At 36.7% G+C, this 16,898-nt stretch overlaps 1 protein-coding gene and 1 long non-coding RNA gene across 4 annotated transcripts in view; one reads left to right on the forward strand and one right to left on the reverse strand.

Moving 5' to 3' along the window:
• Positions 1–2,668, forward strand: part of LOC116565202 — a 92,629-nt gene extending 89,961 nt beyond the window's left edge. Inside the window, exon 2 of the long non-coding RNA XR_004275323.1 lies at positions 2,474–2,668. This is a non-coding gene — a long non-coding RNA (uncharacterized LOC116565202). The remainder of the gene's footprint in view (positions 1–2,473) is intronic.
• The window catches only part of GLRA3 (glycine receptor alpha 3), a 192,795-nt gene that overhangs the window by 98,438 nt on the left and 77,459 nt on the right, over positions 1–16,898 (reverse strand). The window lies entirely within an intron of this gene.

The raw sequence follows: 16,898 nt of genomic DNA on the forward strand, positions 1-16,898 counted from the left end.
CAGCCTCCTGAGTAGCTGGGACTACAGGCGTGTGCCACCACTTCCAGCTACTTTTTTGTATTTTGGTAGAGACGGGGTTTCACCATGGCCAGGATGGTCTCTATCTCCCGACCTCATGATCCGCCTGCCTCGGCCTCCCAAAGTGCTGGGATTACAGGCATGAGCCACCATGCCTGGCATCTTAACTAGTTTTGTATTGATTTGGAGATTGGCTAAGAAGATCTGTGGAGGCTAAATATACTGTAAAGCTGGAGAGGAATTAACTTCTTTTAGAAACTACCATTGAATATTGCTGCCTCATTTAGGATAGCTCTTGACAGTAACAGATGAAGTGTTTGCTTCTTCTGCAACAAATAAGATTTTAAAATCTATTATTCACTCTTACCTATATAGTACATATACAACCTATTAAAATCAGAATTAAAAGAAAAATGTAATCAATCATTAAATATTTTCTTCTTGGGTAGAGAACACCACTCATTTTAATATTTCTATACTTACAGGTATTTGGGATTATGCATACATATTTAAAAATATTTGAATATAGGGTATCATAGCCAAAAAAGTTTCAAAATTTTGGTGTGTTTTTGCATTGCATACAAATATTTGGCAAACTGTAAATATTACCTTCTATTTGAGTATGTAAGCTTGAGGAAATTTATATTTTATTGAATGTAAATCCTAGAGTAGGTATAGCATAATGTTGCAGCTAAAACATTTAGAAATACTTAAGTATGGTTATTTCATGTCCACATTATGGGTTTTGACCTGTTCTGGATCTACTGATATTTCTTTTCTCGTAAAATTGGCTTGCTATTTATACTTGAATGCTTTTATGACAAAAAAAGTATGAAGTGATGAGAATGCATGGAGTAAATTAATTATCTTTACCAATGCTGTATTGTAGGACAAGAACAGCAATTGAGATCTCACTGATCTTCATTTGGGCCATTTGCTATGTAAATAACTCAGCATGACACATAACATGCTGCTAATTACAAGTGAGATCATCTCATAGGCAAGGTCTCTTTATGGTGGCAGGTTATTTTCTCTCAGGGACTATGCCCATATACCAGCTGAATGCCACTAAGCAACTTCTGTTCAAACCATGTGGAAAAGGCTCAGCAAAGTCCTGCCCAGATCTCTGGCTTACAGTTTCATGGCATATAATAAAATGTTTTTGTTTGTTGTTTGTTTGTTTTATAAACCACAAAGTTTTGGGATAGTTTGCTATGCAGCAACAACTGAAATAGAACTAGGTAACTGAAATAGAACTAGGTAACTGGAATAGAACTAGATAATTGGAAGTGGGTGCTGCTCTAAGAAGAAAACTTAAAATATATTCCCTTGACTCTGGGACCAGGTAGCAAGAAGAAGCTTGCAAGAATTTGAAGAGATTTTTGTGATAGCTAAAGGAATGAGAAGGAAATTCTTATTAGAGGAGAGAAAAGAAAATCTACCCCTACATTGTGGGACAGAAAGCTTGGCAACCCATTTCGGTAAAACAGAAAATAGAAAATGCAACTAATGAAGTGTTACATTTGGTTAAGAGTATTTTCAGGTAAATTCTTGAAAATTTCACTTCACTTTTTTATGAGCTCTAGGTAAAGATCTCAAGGAAGTGGCTAGAGTCCCGTGTGTATACTTGAAAAATGTTAAAAATATGCCTCATAAATATTCTCAATTAGATTAAAGGGTCTTTAAGAATCATAAAAGCTTTATCTCAAAGAATCTTGATTCCCAGCCCAAGGTAGAGAATCATAGGAAGCCCACAAACCTATTAAGAGAATTAGGCTAGTAGAAGCACCATTGGCTTCATTTGAAATGGGCAAGGACAGTTCAAAATGCAAACAGCTTGCAAGGTTCCCACATTTCTATGAGCAGGAAATGGTATGAAAAGGCTACTTAATAGCAAACATGGCTCATTTTTACAGCAAAGGAAAGATGACCCAGAAGGCAGAAACAATAACCCAAATGATGAAGTCAAGACACATTTTTTGGCAGCAGGACTGGGCCTTAATTATGTAATGGAAGGCTATACTTTTCCAGGCTTCAGAATTCCTGTGAACCAGTGATTACAATGTACTTCCCACCACCCCTTTCCTTTTTCATGTTATCTCTATTGCAGCTTTCCTATTCTGTATCACCTCTCTAGTTTGACTTTGTGTGGGATGGAAAACTTGCTCTTAAATTTACAAGTCTTTTGATCAAGAGGGATCATAATCAAGATCCACCCTTTGGGAACCTCATTTGCACTTGCATCTAATTTAGTTGACACAATTCTCGAATTCAAAACAATGCTATAGTGGGACAAAAAAGTTGGGGTCTTTAGGAAAGGGTGTTTATGTTTTACATATTGGAAGAGTGTAAATAATGTCACTAGAAGGATGACTGTGTCTCATTAAAGAAGTGCTAGGCGTTGTAAGAATCCTCACAGCTTTTACCCTGTCTCTTAAAACACTCTGAGACACAGCTGGCTGCCATGTCAGAAGTTAGAAACCCCTGAGAAGCTACACTGGAGAAGCCACATGTAAGAACTCTGGTCAACAGTCACAACTGGGTCCAGATTTCCAGGCTTCCTCACCAAGGCACTAGGCACATGAATGAAGTCACTTTGAACACTTAGGCAAGCTGATCCTCCAGCTGAAACCAGAGAGTTTATATCAATGACAAGAGGAGCAGAAAATTTACCCAGCAAATCCCTGCCCAAATACCTGATCCACATCCATGTGAGACCTAATAGAATTGGTGTCATTTTAAGCCATTTTATTGTGAATGTAGTTGCTTTAATTTGTTTTAAGACTCAGAGAGAGCTTACATATAGAGTTGTACCAAATGCATAGAGATGTGTAACCACTATCATAGGCAGGTTACAGAATAGAGTTCTCACCCACAAAAATTCCCTGCATTGCCCTATTGTATTGAAACCATCTCTATACCTGTTCCCTTAAAGCCAGTGGTGTCTTCTTCATCCCTATTTCTTTGCCTTTTCTAGAATGTTATATAAATGGAATCATACAATATTTAACTTTTTGGGTCTGGCTCCTTCTTGACTTAAGTTACTGTGTATATCAGTTGATTCTTCATTGCTGAGTTGTATTCCATTGCATGGGCATACCACGGGCTCATTCATTCATTGATGGGCTTTTGGTGTTTTCCCATTTGTGATTATGAATAATTTTGATATATACATTTGTCTACAGAATTTTAGGTAAGCATATGTGTTTGTTTCTCGTAAGTAAATATCTAGGAGTGAGATGACCAGGTCGTATGAAGTATGTGTTTACATTTAGAAAAAAAGTGCTAACCTGTTTTCTAGAGTGGCTGTAGTATTCGTACTTCCACCAAAAATATATGAGAGTTACAGTTTCTTTGCACTCTTACCAGTAGTAAGTAATCTCAGATTTGTTTACAAAATTAATTTCATATTTTCTAATATATGTGTAGTTCTAGCTCATTGTGGTTTTACATTTTGCTAATGGCTAATGATGTCAAGAAACATTTTCTGCCTATTTGCACTATCTTTTTAGTGAAGTGTAACAAACATTTAAATTGCTCATTACAAGTATTGCTTTTATTTTACCATTAAGTTTTAGAGTTCTTTATAAATATTCTGGATAAATATATTTTGCCAGATATGGGATTGACAGACCTGTTTATTTTTAGCATGTAGCTTGTTTTTTCCTTCTATTGACAGAATCTTTTACAGGAAAAAAAGGTGTTTAATTATGATAAAGCTCACTTTATCCATTATTTATACTTTTAAAATTGTGCTTTTGGTGTTATATCTAAGAGCTCTTTACCTAACCCAAGATCGCAAAGATTTTCTTTTTATGTTTTTGTTTTCTTCTAACAATAGCATAATTTTACATGTCATATTTAGGTTTGTGGTCCACTATGAGTTAATCTGTGTATGAGGTATGAGTATGTATTGCAGTTCATTTCTTTCTTCTGTATAGTTCATAAGTTATTCCTACACTATTTCAACTATTTGTTGAAAAGATTAGAATGGTATTTTCTTATGGTACAGAACCTAAAGAATAGATTTAAAACTGTGTGAGGCAAGATATTATTTTTTCACTCCTGAGTTTTGCTCATCTTTGAAGGTATATATTCTTTCTTTACTCAGACACACAGATATATATATATATATATATAGTATATTATATATATATATCATATATATATAATGTTCTTTTACTCAGACACACAGAATAATTGACATTAGCTAGAAATTCCCTAGCGTGGTTTTTGTGAGAGTAATGATTTAGAAAACAAAAAAAGCCAAGTGTGACCAAACAGAATGTATCACAACAATTTTGTTGTTAAAAGAAAGAAATTTAAAAAATAATAGTTAAAAATTTTAAGAAATGTTTTTGTTAGAAAGCTGGCAAGCTGAAATTGAATCTGTAGTTCAATATTTAACATCAGTAAAAGCTGTATGAATGGATATTGACCAGGGACTCAACCGATTAATTTGAGGGTAAGAAAATATGTTATTTGATGTTTTTAATAAGCTATTTTAAGAAACATAATTTGAAGAGTAGGAACACTAAAGCTTGCTTTGAGTATTGTTCCGAATGAAATAATTTTGTAACATATTCTGCAATAACTCTGGTACTAAAAATTGTCAAGGGCAAGCAATTTAGCCCTAAAATAAGTAATAAGAAATAGAAGCCCCAGAAAGGAAAAAGAATTACAAAAATATATTGCATTCTGAATCAAATAGCCACTGGGCTTTTACGGGGCAAGACACTGCTAAACTCATGGAGAAATTTAAGAAGGAAAAATCTCTCTCTCCTTTGTTTCTGATGTTTGCTTTTTCTTCAGCGTTTTGAAAGTAAAAAGAAGGTAGTTGGAAATTCAGACTTGTAATATGATCCATTTGCATGTTGTAAAAGTCTTATGATCACAGCAGAAATATGACAGCTTTTAAAGCCTGTTTCCTGGTATTTCATCACCTTTCCCAGAAGTATATAAGTTGCTGGAAGATAATTGCTGTGAATACATTATTCTTGTTCTTGAGATTCCCTGGTCCTTATGAAATTCAATCTATGTTCCTAGGAGCAGAATTGGTGGTGAAGGATGATACCATAGAAGGAAGATGCAAAATTATTGAAGATCCATTCTGTTGGCTAGCTTTGTTTTACTTTACCCTTCCCATTTAGTAGCATCAAGAAAGAACAATCTATTTGATTATATAAAACTCTGTATCTGTTGTGGAATACCCATAGCTGTTGTGGAATAAAAAGTATTTCATAAGGATATTCAGAAGTAAGCTATTTCCTCTCTTTTAAATTTAGGCTTACAGAAAAGTTGCAAAAAATAAGAGTTCTGTAAACCTTTCACACAGTTTCTGCTAATGTTAATATTTTATATATTCACGAGTAGTCCTTGAAACCTGAAAGTTAACATTGATACAATACTATTAACTTACCTGCAGACCTGTTTTGCATTTCATGAGATTATGAAAAAACAATTCAAGATTATGAAATTAAAGAATCTAAAATCCTCACATATCTTTTTTTTTTCTGATCTAGGATATAATCTAGGATCCCACATCTCATTTAGCTGTTATCTTAGTATCTTCTAATCTGTGACAGTCCCTTAGTCTTTCTTTTTTCTTTTGTTCTGTCTTTCATGCTCTTATCACTATTGAAGAATACCAGCCAGATATTTTGTGGAATGTCCCTCAGTTCCTCAGTTTGGGTTTGTCTGATGTTTCCTCCTAATTCAATTGGTATTATTCCTTTTTAACAAAAACGTTGCAGAAAGGACACTGTGCGCTTCTCATTGCATCATATCAACAGCACATGATGTTGACCTGTTTCATGGGTGCTTTTAAGCTCAATGCAGAAGTGTCTGCATTGTGCCACTGCACTTCAGCCTGGGCAACAAAGTAAGAATTCATTTCAAAAAACAAAAAGTGACTGAGATGATTCATGGTAAAGCTATAGTGAAGCTTATTTGGTAACTATTTGCATGATATTTTGGGTTTCCTCATAACCCTTGCATCTTGGTTTATTTTAACAATTCTTATAGACATTTAGGACATTTTTGAAACATTTTGTAGGATAGGATATTATGTACAATAGGTGTTTAAGTTTAAAAACTTACACAAATGATGCATCTTAGAAGTGACAGCTCTGTGTCTGGGTTTATAAGTACAGGACAGGACCCACTCTCTTGCTCCATACACCACTGCAGCTGCAGCTGTTGTTGCTGCCACTGTAGGCTGGGGCAGGCAAGCTAGAGAGCTGCCTGTCTGGGGCTGTGAATGGTGACCGTGTCCCCACTGGTGGCATGGCCTTTGTGCTTGAGCTCACAAGAGAAAGAGAGGGTTCCTCACCTACTCTGTATGGTGCTGTGATGCTGCTGCCATCAAAAGTAGATAGGCCTGAGAGCTGAGTTTCTGGGACTATGAATGGCAACCCAGCATTGCAGCCACTGGCAACACCAGCATTGCATTGCTTGGGACCCAGAGGGTTGTACTGCCACTGCTACTGCCATTGCCAACACCACACTGGCTGCTCAGGGACCTGAGAATCCACTCACCTACATGGCCTGTGACTGCCATTGCTGGCATCAGAGCAGCCACTTGGGGAACCAAGGACAGGCCTGCTGGGTCCTGCTAACACTGGTTCTGGTGTATGCTGCCCTGGGAGCCCAAGAACAGGACTGCTGGGTCCTGCTAACACTGGTTCTGGTGTCTGCTGCCCTGGGAGCCCAAGAACAGGCATATTCAGCACTTTGCTACCACCACTGGGACCAGGACCTAAAGATTGGTGCACCTGGCATCCCTGTCCCCAGCAAAATTTCACCATACTCTCCACTAGTACCTGCACCCTAAACCAGTGAGGAAATCACAGATACCACCAATGCTGTTTATAGTCAAGTGAATCACACAGAGATTACACTACTTCATGCACTGAGAATCAAAGCCAAAGGGTTCTAGCCAACTGAAGCCATTGAAACATATTTAGGAAAAAGTCCTTCCTTGTGAAAGTGAATTCAAAAAATTGTAAGAAATGAATATTACCCCGAATATGTAGATACCATCATAAGGACACCAGAAACGTGATAAAGCAAAGAAATATGACACTTTCAAGGGAACGCAATAATTCTGCAGCAACAGATCCAAACTGCAGATATACTAACAAAACTATGAAAAAGGAATTCATAATTATGATATTAAACAAGCTTAATGAGATAAAGAGACTTTGAAAATAAAATATGAAGGATTCAGAAAAACAATTCAGGATATGAATAAGAAATTTATGAAAGAGATAGCTATCTTAATAAAGAACCAAACATAAATTCTGTAACTGAAGAACTCCCTGAATAAAATGGAAAATACACTTAACAGTTTCAACAATAGGCTGCATTAGCAGAAGAAAGAACCACAGAACTTGAAGACAGGTCTTTTGAAATAACCCAGTCAGACAAAAATAAAGAAAAAAAAACAAAGTCTTTATGATATATGGGATAGCATAAAGCAACCAAACATACAAATTATTGGTACTCCTGAAGGTAAAGAAAGGTTAAAATTGTTTGAAAGCCCATTTAATGAAATAAAAGATGACTATTTCCCAAGACTAGCAGGATATTTCAGCATCCACATACAGGAGGCCCAGTGTTCCCCAAAAAGATACAATGCAAAAGGTCTCCGTGGCACTTTATAGGCAAACTGTCTGAAGTCAATGGCAAACGGAAATTCTAAAAACAGCAAGAGAAAAGCATCTAGTCACCACTAAAGTAGTTCCCAGCAGAATAACAGTAAGTACTTACTACGTGTTTTCACAGTTTTGGGTCTTACACTTAAGACCCATTAGAAAAAAGTACTCACTTTTTTTCTATGAAGAAAACATAAGGAAAAGTCTTCAGGACATTGGTCTTGGCAAAGATTTTATGCCTGAGAACCTCAAAAACATAGGCAACAAAACCAAAAATAGACAAATGAGACTGTATTAAACTAAAAACCTCTGCAAAGCAAAGGAAACAATGAAATGAGGTGATAACCTGCAGAATGGGATAAATATTTACAAGTTACTCATCTGACAAGGGACTAATATTCAGACTGTATATAAGCAACTTGATCAACTCAACAGGAAAAAATAAAAATAAAAAAGTGCCAAATAATCCCATTAAAAGATGGACAGAAAACATGAGTATACGTTTCTCAAAAGAAGACATACAAGTGGCCAACAGATAGCTTAGAGTGTCCAACATCACTAATCATTAGGGAAATGCAAATCAAAAACCCAGTGAGATATTATCTTATGCCAGTTAGAATGGCTATACTTAAAAACAAATAAAATAACAGATGCTGGTGAAGATGCAGAGAAAGGGGAACTCATACACTCTTGGCAGGAATGTAAATTAGTACAAATCCAGTATGGGAAACAGTATGGAGATTTCTCAAAAAACTGAAAGTAGAACTACCATACAATCCAGCAGTCTTACTACTTGATATCTATCCAAAGGAAAAGAACTCAATCAAAGGGACACCTGCACTTGCTTGTTTATCACAGTACTATTCACAATAGAAGTTATATAAAATCAACCTAAGTGTATGTTCACAGGTGAGTAAATAAAGAAATGTGGTAAATATACACCATGGGATATTGTTCAGGCTAAAGAAAGTATGAAATAATTTCATTCCCAACATGGAAAGAACTGCAAGTGATTGTGTTCAATGAAATAAGTCAGGTACAGAAAGACAAATATTGCACTTTCACACTCATATTTGGGAGTTAAAAAAAAACTACAACATCATGGACATAGAGAGTAGAATGATAGATACCAGAGACCAAGAAGAGCATGTAGTGGTAAGAGAGGGATTAAAGAAGGTTGGTTATGGGTATAAATGTACAATTAGATAGAAGAAATAAATTCTAGTGTTTGAGAGAAGATGAGAATGACTATACTTAGCATCAGTATCATGTATATTTCAAAGTAACTAGAAGAGTTATCAATACAGTTACCAGATACCAATACAGCTACCAGAGTTACCAGTGCCAATATCTGATACCAGTATTTCTGATACCAATATGTAAAAATGATAAACCCACGTAAAAATTACGTATACCCCAAGCATGCTGACTTGAACACTACACATTCTATGCATGTAACAAATACTCACATGTACCAAATAAATATGTAAACCATATTAGGTTGGTGCAAAAGTAGTTGTCATTTCTTTTAATGGTAAAAACTGCAATTATTGTTGCACCAAGCTAATATATCAATAAAAGAGGAAAAAACAGTGACAGAATCTTAGGTTGACATGTACTCACAGAAAAAATGAAGTCTTATAATTAAAGAATATAGGCATGCCTGTGTTACACTCAGAATTTGTTTTTTACATAATTATAATCAGACTGCATATACTGCGGATTCTTCTACGATGTGTTCTATTGTTGGTCACCAATTATTTTGGCTTCTTTTTCTGTGGTTCTTTCTTTGAAAGGGATTTATATATCCCTGCTTCACTGTACTTAGGAGTGGCCATGTGACCTACGAGTTGATTATCAGAGAATTAGACAATGAAGAGGTAAGGGTGGTGGGAGCAGTAGTTGGGGAAGGAACAGCAAATGCAAGGAACAGATGTGAGATAAAATATTGCATACTTGGAATAGTAAGAGTTCACAGGGCATGTCTGAAAGGCAGAGTGAGTTAGGAGGTGCGGTGGGGAGAGAAATCAGTCTGATGACTTAAGGAGAGGCAGATTATATAGGCTAGCATAAGCCATGGGAATTTGAGTTTGCTCCAACAGGAGTTATTTGAGAGCCAATGAAAGAGCAGAAAAATGACAAGATCTTATTTGAGTTTTAGAAAGATCCAGGGTAGTGATTGGGCAGGCAGTAAGATAGAAGCAGGGTTAGATTCTGTGACCATTCCTGTCACAACAGTGAGAGGTGATCCACAGAGTGGTACAAAAGTGTCATATTTGGGAAATTGTTTGCTGTGCCTTTGTGATTCATTAGATATTGGGTTTAAGAGGGGAAGAAATAGGCCCTCAATTTTCTGGCTGATTCAATGAAACAGCAAACAGGTAAAGCAGGTTTGGATATGATTAGCTCCAGGAAATTGTAAAATTCAGGAAGATAATTAGTTCAGATATTTGAGAGACCAACTTACTAATTAGACTATAGTGTCAACGGACAGTTAATCTTGCCTTTAACATTATAGCATATACATATGCTGTTCCAAACACTGTTTCAAAGTTATTTCAGTTTGTTTTGTATTTCCCCATCCCTTTCACATGGAGACACTTGGGCTATAGCTATTGATTGAATAATTACCGCCATACATGTAGATGGCTATCAAGCCAAAGGTAAGGATAAATGTACATAGAGAGCATGTGTGTAGCAAAGGCAGCACCTCTGATTGAACCTTTATGATGGCCAGCATTCAAGAAATAGAAAGAAGATAATAGTGTAAATACATTGAGGCAGGAGTGGTCAGAGAGTTAGAAAACCAGCAGATGGTTGAATCAGAAAAGACAACGTAAAACAGTTTTCAAGAGTGTAATCAACACGGGCAGATTCTGCAAAGAGGTCAAGAAAGTTTAAGCTCATGTGGTCGTTGTCGTTATTGAATACTTTGGAAATAACAATTTTAGTGAAACGATTCATGAAAAACCAGGCCTAGAAAAGAGTATTCAGTAAGAAATTGAGGAATAGAATCATGTACAACCATTTAAAGTAATTTGGCTATGAAAAGAAAGAGAGAAATATGGGAACAACTAGAAATAGACAAATCCAGGGAAAGCTTTCGTTTTAGGAGGGAAGTTAGCAAACTGAAATATTAAAGGGAGAGGACACATAAAGAAGAGTTGAAATACATTGACTGTGGTCCTGGAGTAAAAAGGACTGCAGGATTTGATCTAGAAAAAATTGAGAACTAATCTTGTGTAAAAGGAGGGAAATAGGCCTCAAAATATCAGCAGGAACATTATACCCAGGTTAATTTTTAGGTTTGGTAGCAGGTAACTAAAAGGTTTCTTGTGTTCTGGTCTCTACGTTTTATGTGAAGACAAAGGTAAGGTCATCTATTGAGAATCAGAGTACAGGTTTGGAGGTTAAGGGTAGTTGTGATTTGTGTGGAAGACTGGCACTGAACCTCCATTGGACCTGTCTCATAACTTGTCTGCCAGTATTGCAGAGATTAGAAAGATAGAAAGATATTAAAGTTAGGGATCTTGATGTAATTTCTGTTTAATCAACTACATATGCTTATGGGAGATTGAGACAAAGCCACGATTTGCTCATTCTGAGTTTCTACTTGCAAGTGGGGTGATGGGATTACAGTATCAGTTTTTCCACAGCTGTGTCAGTGGAGTTTCCCTGTCATGTCACTCGTTTTATGACTGTTGAAAGAACAAATGTAAGTTATCCAGTAATAATTGTAATTGTGGCTCAGTGACTGTGATTGTTTCTTCATTCTTAGATTCCAGCAGTGTGTTCCTGGAGCCACCTGCTCCGGTAGCAATCTTCCCACTTCCTGATTCAGGCACGGGCAGCAGCTTTACTTACAAGCCAAACCTGTGGCGCAATCCTCCTCCCCCAGCTTTCCAGCATGTTTATGAACCTCCCATTCCCAGAAATAAGCTCCTTTCTGTGAGGTGGCTGGCATGGTTTCCGTTACAATCACTGAACACAACTGGAGCAATCTTTGCCACCAGAGGAGTTGTGGGAATAGGAACTTTGTACTGTTCAGTTGGCCTGTTTGTGTTTGATGGCCAGGCATATCTGAATCCATTAAATGACTGGATACTAGAAGTACGTAGAAACCGGTGGCAAAATCAGTTAAATTTTTTACCTATGGTCACCTGAAATGAAGTACATGATTTTGCAAACCAAGTATTGAAGGCCATAGCAAAGAAGAATGTCGCTGGCAAGTCAAGGACTGATAAATGGATTGCCTGCTTCTGATGACATTGGGGAGCTCAAGAACAGAAAGCCAAGCACCGCATGTTCTCACTCATAGGTGGGTGTTGAACGGTGAGAACACCTGGACTCAGGGAGTGGAGCATCACACAATGGGGGCAGTGGGCAGGAGTAGGGGAGAGACAGCGGGGGGGGGGGATGGAGGGGAGCAGGGGAGCGATAACATGGGGAGAAATGCCATATATAGTATGCACCTAAAGTAAAATAAATTAAAAAAAAGTATGACCCATAAAAGAAAAAATAATAAACTAGACTTTATCAAAAATATATAAATAAATAAAATAAAATATGGTGCAGAAATTTAAATTCTCATATTAAGGCATGGTCAGAGAACCAGGGATTTTTCATGACTCTCCTGAATTTTTATCTTATTTCTTGTACCTTCATGGATGAGGATGGTACTGCTGAAAACTAAAAACAAAGGATTAATCTGTGGATTACTAAACTAAAAAGTACATTATATTTACTCTCTTGCACAGTGACATACAGGAGTGTTAGCTCCTTGGTTAGGAAAGATTTAAAGTTCAAATATTAGAATAATAAAATTGGGAAGACTTATAAAATTCCAACAAAGTTCAAGGCTCTTGTGTTGGCAGAAGCAGGTCCTCTTCCCATTTTTGATGAGGAGGGATATAAGAAAAATAGGTAAACCCCTCCCTCATACCTGTCATTGCCCTCAGACCTATTATTGGAGTAGATCTCTGAAAGCAGCTAGAAAGCCAATCACCGTCCATCCAACAAAGAGAATTCTTATATACTGAGAAATTGCTACATTTTTACCATTTTTGGTGCATAAATAGTTATATGTGGGGAGAAATGCCAGATATAGGTGAAGGGGAGGAAGGCAGCAAATCACACTGCCATGTGTGTACCTATGCAACTATCTTGCATGTTCTTCAAATATATCCCAAAACCTAAAATCCAATTAAAAAAAAAGAAGAAAAAAAAATAGTTATATGTGAAATAGATTCCAAGAGTGCTAGAGCATGGATTGTAAAACAAAATTTTAGGATTAGTTAACCTGATTGCTATAGGTTTGTTTACAGAGATTCCAGATGCTGTATGTTAGCTCAGATAGCCAGGGATGGCTCTTATTGGTTATGTGGCTGACTGAAAGCTGGGCCTAGCTTGAGACTATGCTGAATGATGTTTCTACGTTATAAATTTATTAGTCTGTCATAGATGAGATACCCAAAAACTTAGATAACAAGAGACATAGAAATTGATTTAATATATATGATCAGTTAATTCTCTTTTTCCCAACTATGTACCCTAAGAGGGCTCATTTTCTAAGAGATTAAAATTGCATTAGTAAATGAAAAGTCAGCATCTTTAAACAAAAATGCACCGTGATGGCTATCCTCTGTAAGCTGAAAATATTGCTCCTGAAATGAGCTCCCAGATTTCAATAGTGATGATAATTGCCAGGGTGACAGATAAAAACTTAGTAGCACTGAATCCCAGAGGCACATTGGACCCTGTTACCATAAACGGAGCAGCTTTGGAGTGGTATTGATAACATGTAAACCTTAGTAATCTTTGACTGCAGAGGTTAATAGGATCTTTGACTTATGAGGTTAATAGACTTGAAATAAAATGGGTAGCTTATTACGGAAGATTCTACTTGTTTTGAATAATCAAAATAAAACTGGGAAATAAAGGGCCTGGAACATCTCTAGGCTGGAAGCTGTACTGATAGATGAATAATTATCTTCAAGTTCTTAGGGGAAGTTTTCGACAAAATTTAAGAGTGTCTCATGAAGAACTTTCACATAGGAATTTATCTAGAACACAGTTCTAAACAAAGTTTACCCTTATACCAACTTACCAAGAAAAAATCTATATCTATCTATCTATCTATCTACCTACCTTCCTGCTACAAACCTACCTATGTACCATTTTGTAGTAAGTCACACCTTTATAGAACCTTTTTTCTGGTTAAAGCATGATAGACACATTGTAAGTTGATGTAAATGTCACAAAGAATCTGTTGCCATTGAAGCAGACATAAAGGATGAACTCCATGGTAAATACTTTGAGAACAACTTTATCAAATAATGAAACACAGGATGGAACAATGATTTTATGAGTTAAATGAGATAACGATAATCACAGCAGAAAAGGAAAGGAATATGACCCTTGTTCAGATGTGGAAGGTAAATATGAAACAAGTCTGAATGTATTTACAATTAGTATACGTGTGTGTGCAGGCATACATACAAAGTTTAAAAAATAACATCAAAGAATGAATTCTTACAAAATAAAAGAGAGAATGTAGTTGGATCTCCAGTTTATAAGTATTACTAGTTTTGCAAATAGCAGCGGGCATAATCATGAATCCCTTCCTCTTCAGAATACCCAGTGCTCTTCCTGTTGTATGACAGCATTGCTGTTACATGGCCTACTGAGCAATGAGCATAGAAATATTACTCTTGGGCAAGTGTACTTATTAGTACCCTTATAAAAATGCACTTTAGAGCACACATTATTTTCAAAGAGGACAGTATTGTTCCTGAGGGAGCAAACATTGGTTCTTGGTGGGTGAAAGAATGCTTACCATTTTTATGTATAATTCAGAGATATGTAGAGAATATATAAATAAATTTACAGTTTATCTGAAGTACTAAAATTTCATGGGGAGGGCAATTAGGGAAAAGATGTGAATAAAGTGTCTTTAGGGAGGCATAATGGAAAAAGTGGTTGAGAAACACAGCTTTAGGAGAAGCTAAACAGAAAAGGGATGCAACGCACAGTTATTTCTTTTTATGTCTGCTGTCAAATTTTGATTAATCATCTTAATCTTATAGTGCATGGATGAGGAATAGCAATTATCTTCATAGCTAGTTATAATATGAAAAGAAGTAAAATATATTTAGAATCAGAATTTTTAGCCTTTTTAGTAGCTGCTGCTTGGGATGTGTATATCACAAGCATACGATGTAGCGTGTATTAGCACAGTGAGTGAGCACTGAAGGACGAGTGAGCAGAAAAACACAAGAGAAGCTGATGCAATGTATGAAATGACTCTCATAGAAACAGTGAAATAAAAACCTAAGGCAAATGAAGTGACTTCCATCAGAGAAAGAGGGTAAATTCCATTTCATCGGCTCAGAGAAGACCTGGCTATTCTATTTTGTGCCAGTCAAGAGGCTTCCTGAGAGACTAGAAGTGAAACTATGTCACAGCCTAGCATCAGTAAGGGATGGAGACAACTCCATTGGAGAGGGAGAGATAAAGAGAGAAAGGGGTGGGTGAAGAGTGCTTATAGGAAAAAGTAGAGAGTCATTCTTCACTATTCCAAAAGTTTGAGGAGGGAAAATGTTGGGGGAAGCAGCAAAGGAGAAAGGACTAACAGAGTGCCTACATAAATTGGTTATGAGTAACATATAAACTGGGAACAGCAACCCAAGGCAAACTATGGGAGGCCTCTGGGGAGACAAACTTCTCCACGGCTTATGTTCCGGTGCAGTGTGACCTAGGCTCTGTTACCACAAACATTGCGCTCAAGGATGTAAAACCCCTTTGTAGCACTATGACATAACCAGATTTGTAGGCTCTTTGTAAGACCCATGTTCCACCAGCTGCACGTAGATAACAGGCTAAAGATAACCACAAGATCTTGTTTTGTGAAACTCCCAAACCGTCACTGTTATCAGTCTTTAGAATGACACACCACTTCCAGCTCACTGATTCACCCCACCGTCATGTCACCCTATCCCCACCATCACTCCACCCCTACCCTATAGATCAAAGTGATTGTAACCAATAAATACTGTGGCTAAGCTCAGGGCCTTCACTGCCTCCAGTAATAAGGCCCCCTGGTCCCACTTTTATTCTTATTCTTTCTCAATCCTTTGTCACCACCGAATTCGGGGTACCTACGGGTGATGCAGGGGCTGGTTTCCTACAAGAAAAGAGTCCCAGAAGGACTGGAAGAATTAATGGAGAAGAAAGCACTCCCAAATATCTTCCTTCCTTTAGGAGGAAATTAATACTTCATTAATGTCTGTTGTAAAGTGAATAGGTTTTGCAGGTAAAGGTTGCCCAGAATTTATCAGTGAATATTTTCAGTTTAACATCTTAAAGTTAATATACGTTATAAGCTCATTTTTGTTAATTATGCCTCTCAATATAATGTTGTGATGATATTATTTGTCTTATGCTTTATCTAGTCTCTGGAGTGTTGGCAATATTCTAAGAAACTACTAAAATTTTTGAAAAGATATTGCAATTATAGCACTACATTTGTGCCAGTGAATCCATGTTTCTTCATGTTCTCCGTAGAACAAATAGTTTATGTTATCAGGCCTCCTTGATGAGATTGAGAATAACTTCTCCTTTGTTTAAAACCAAATTATAAGAACTAAATTTATTTTGATATACATATGTCACTGTTGAGAAAGAATATTTCATTTTGAATTGACTTTTTAAGTAACAAGGACAGCTTAACTCTTGCATACATCTGTTCTACTTGACAGGACGCAGGTGGCACAGACCCAGGTTCTTGTCAGTCTAGTGTGTTTTGAGTCCTTCTGAAGCAGTTAGTTGGCTTGTTTGGTGGATAACCTGGCAGTCTCATCACAGCAACAGAAATGTGCCATTTGACTGGACCAGAGAGCTTCAGTGTTAACACTAACTCACACATCTGTCAGAGATTCTGCCTAACAGCTGAAGAGCTATTTGCAATTTAAATTGATTGCCAAGAACTTAACACTAATTGACATGCTAAATTCATGACTAAGTAACACATTACGAATAGTGCCAATCATGTTAGAGAATACAATTTCCAATCTTGTTGGCCCGTTTTATCTTTAGAGGCTGAAATGACATTTTGGAGGGTATTCTTTCAGAAAATCAAATTCTTTTAGAAAATGTACATGATGATAAATAGCATGAAGATGAATAGCATTGCTATAATTTGTTCATGATAATCTGATCATTTCTATG

Source organism: Sapajus apella, unplaced genomic scaffold (genome assembly GCF_009761245.1).
Source record: "Sapajus apella isolate SASKATOON/1434 unplaced genomic scaffold, GSC_monkey_1.0 scaffold39, whole genome shotgun sequence".
In the NCBI taxonomy this organism is placed as follows: domain Eukaryota; kingdom Metazoa; phylum Chordata; class Mammalia; order Primates; family Cebidae; genus Sapajus; species Sapajus apella.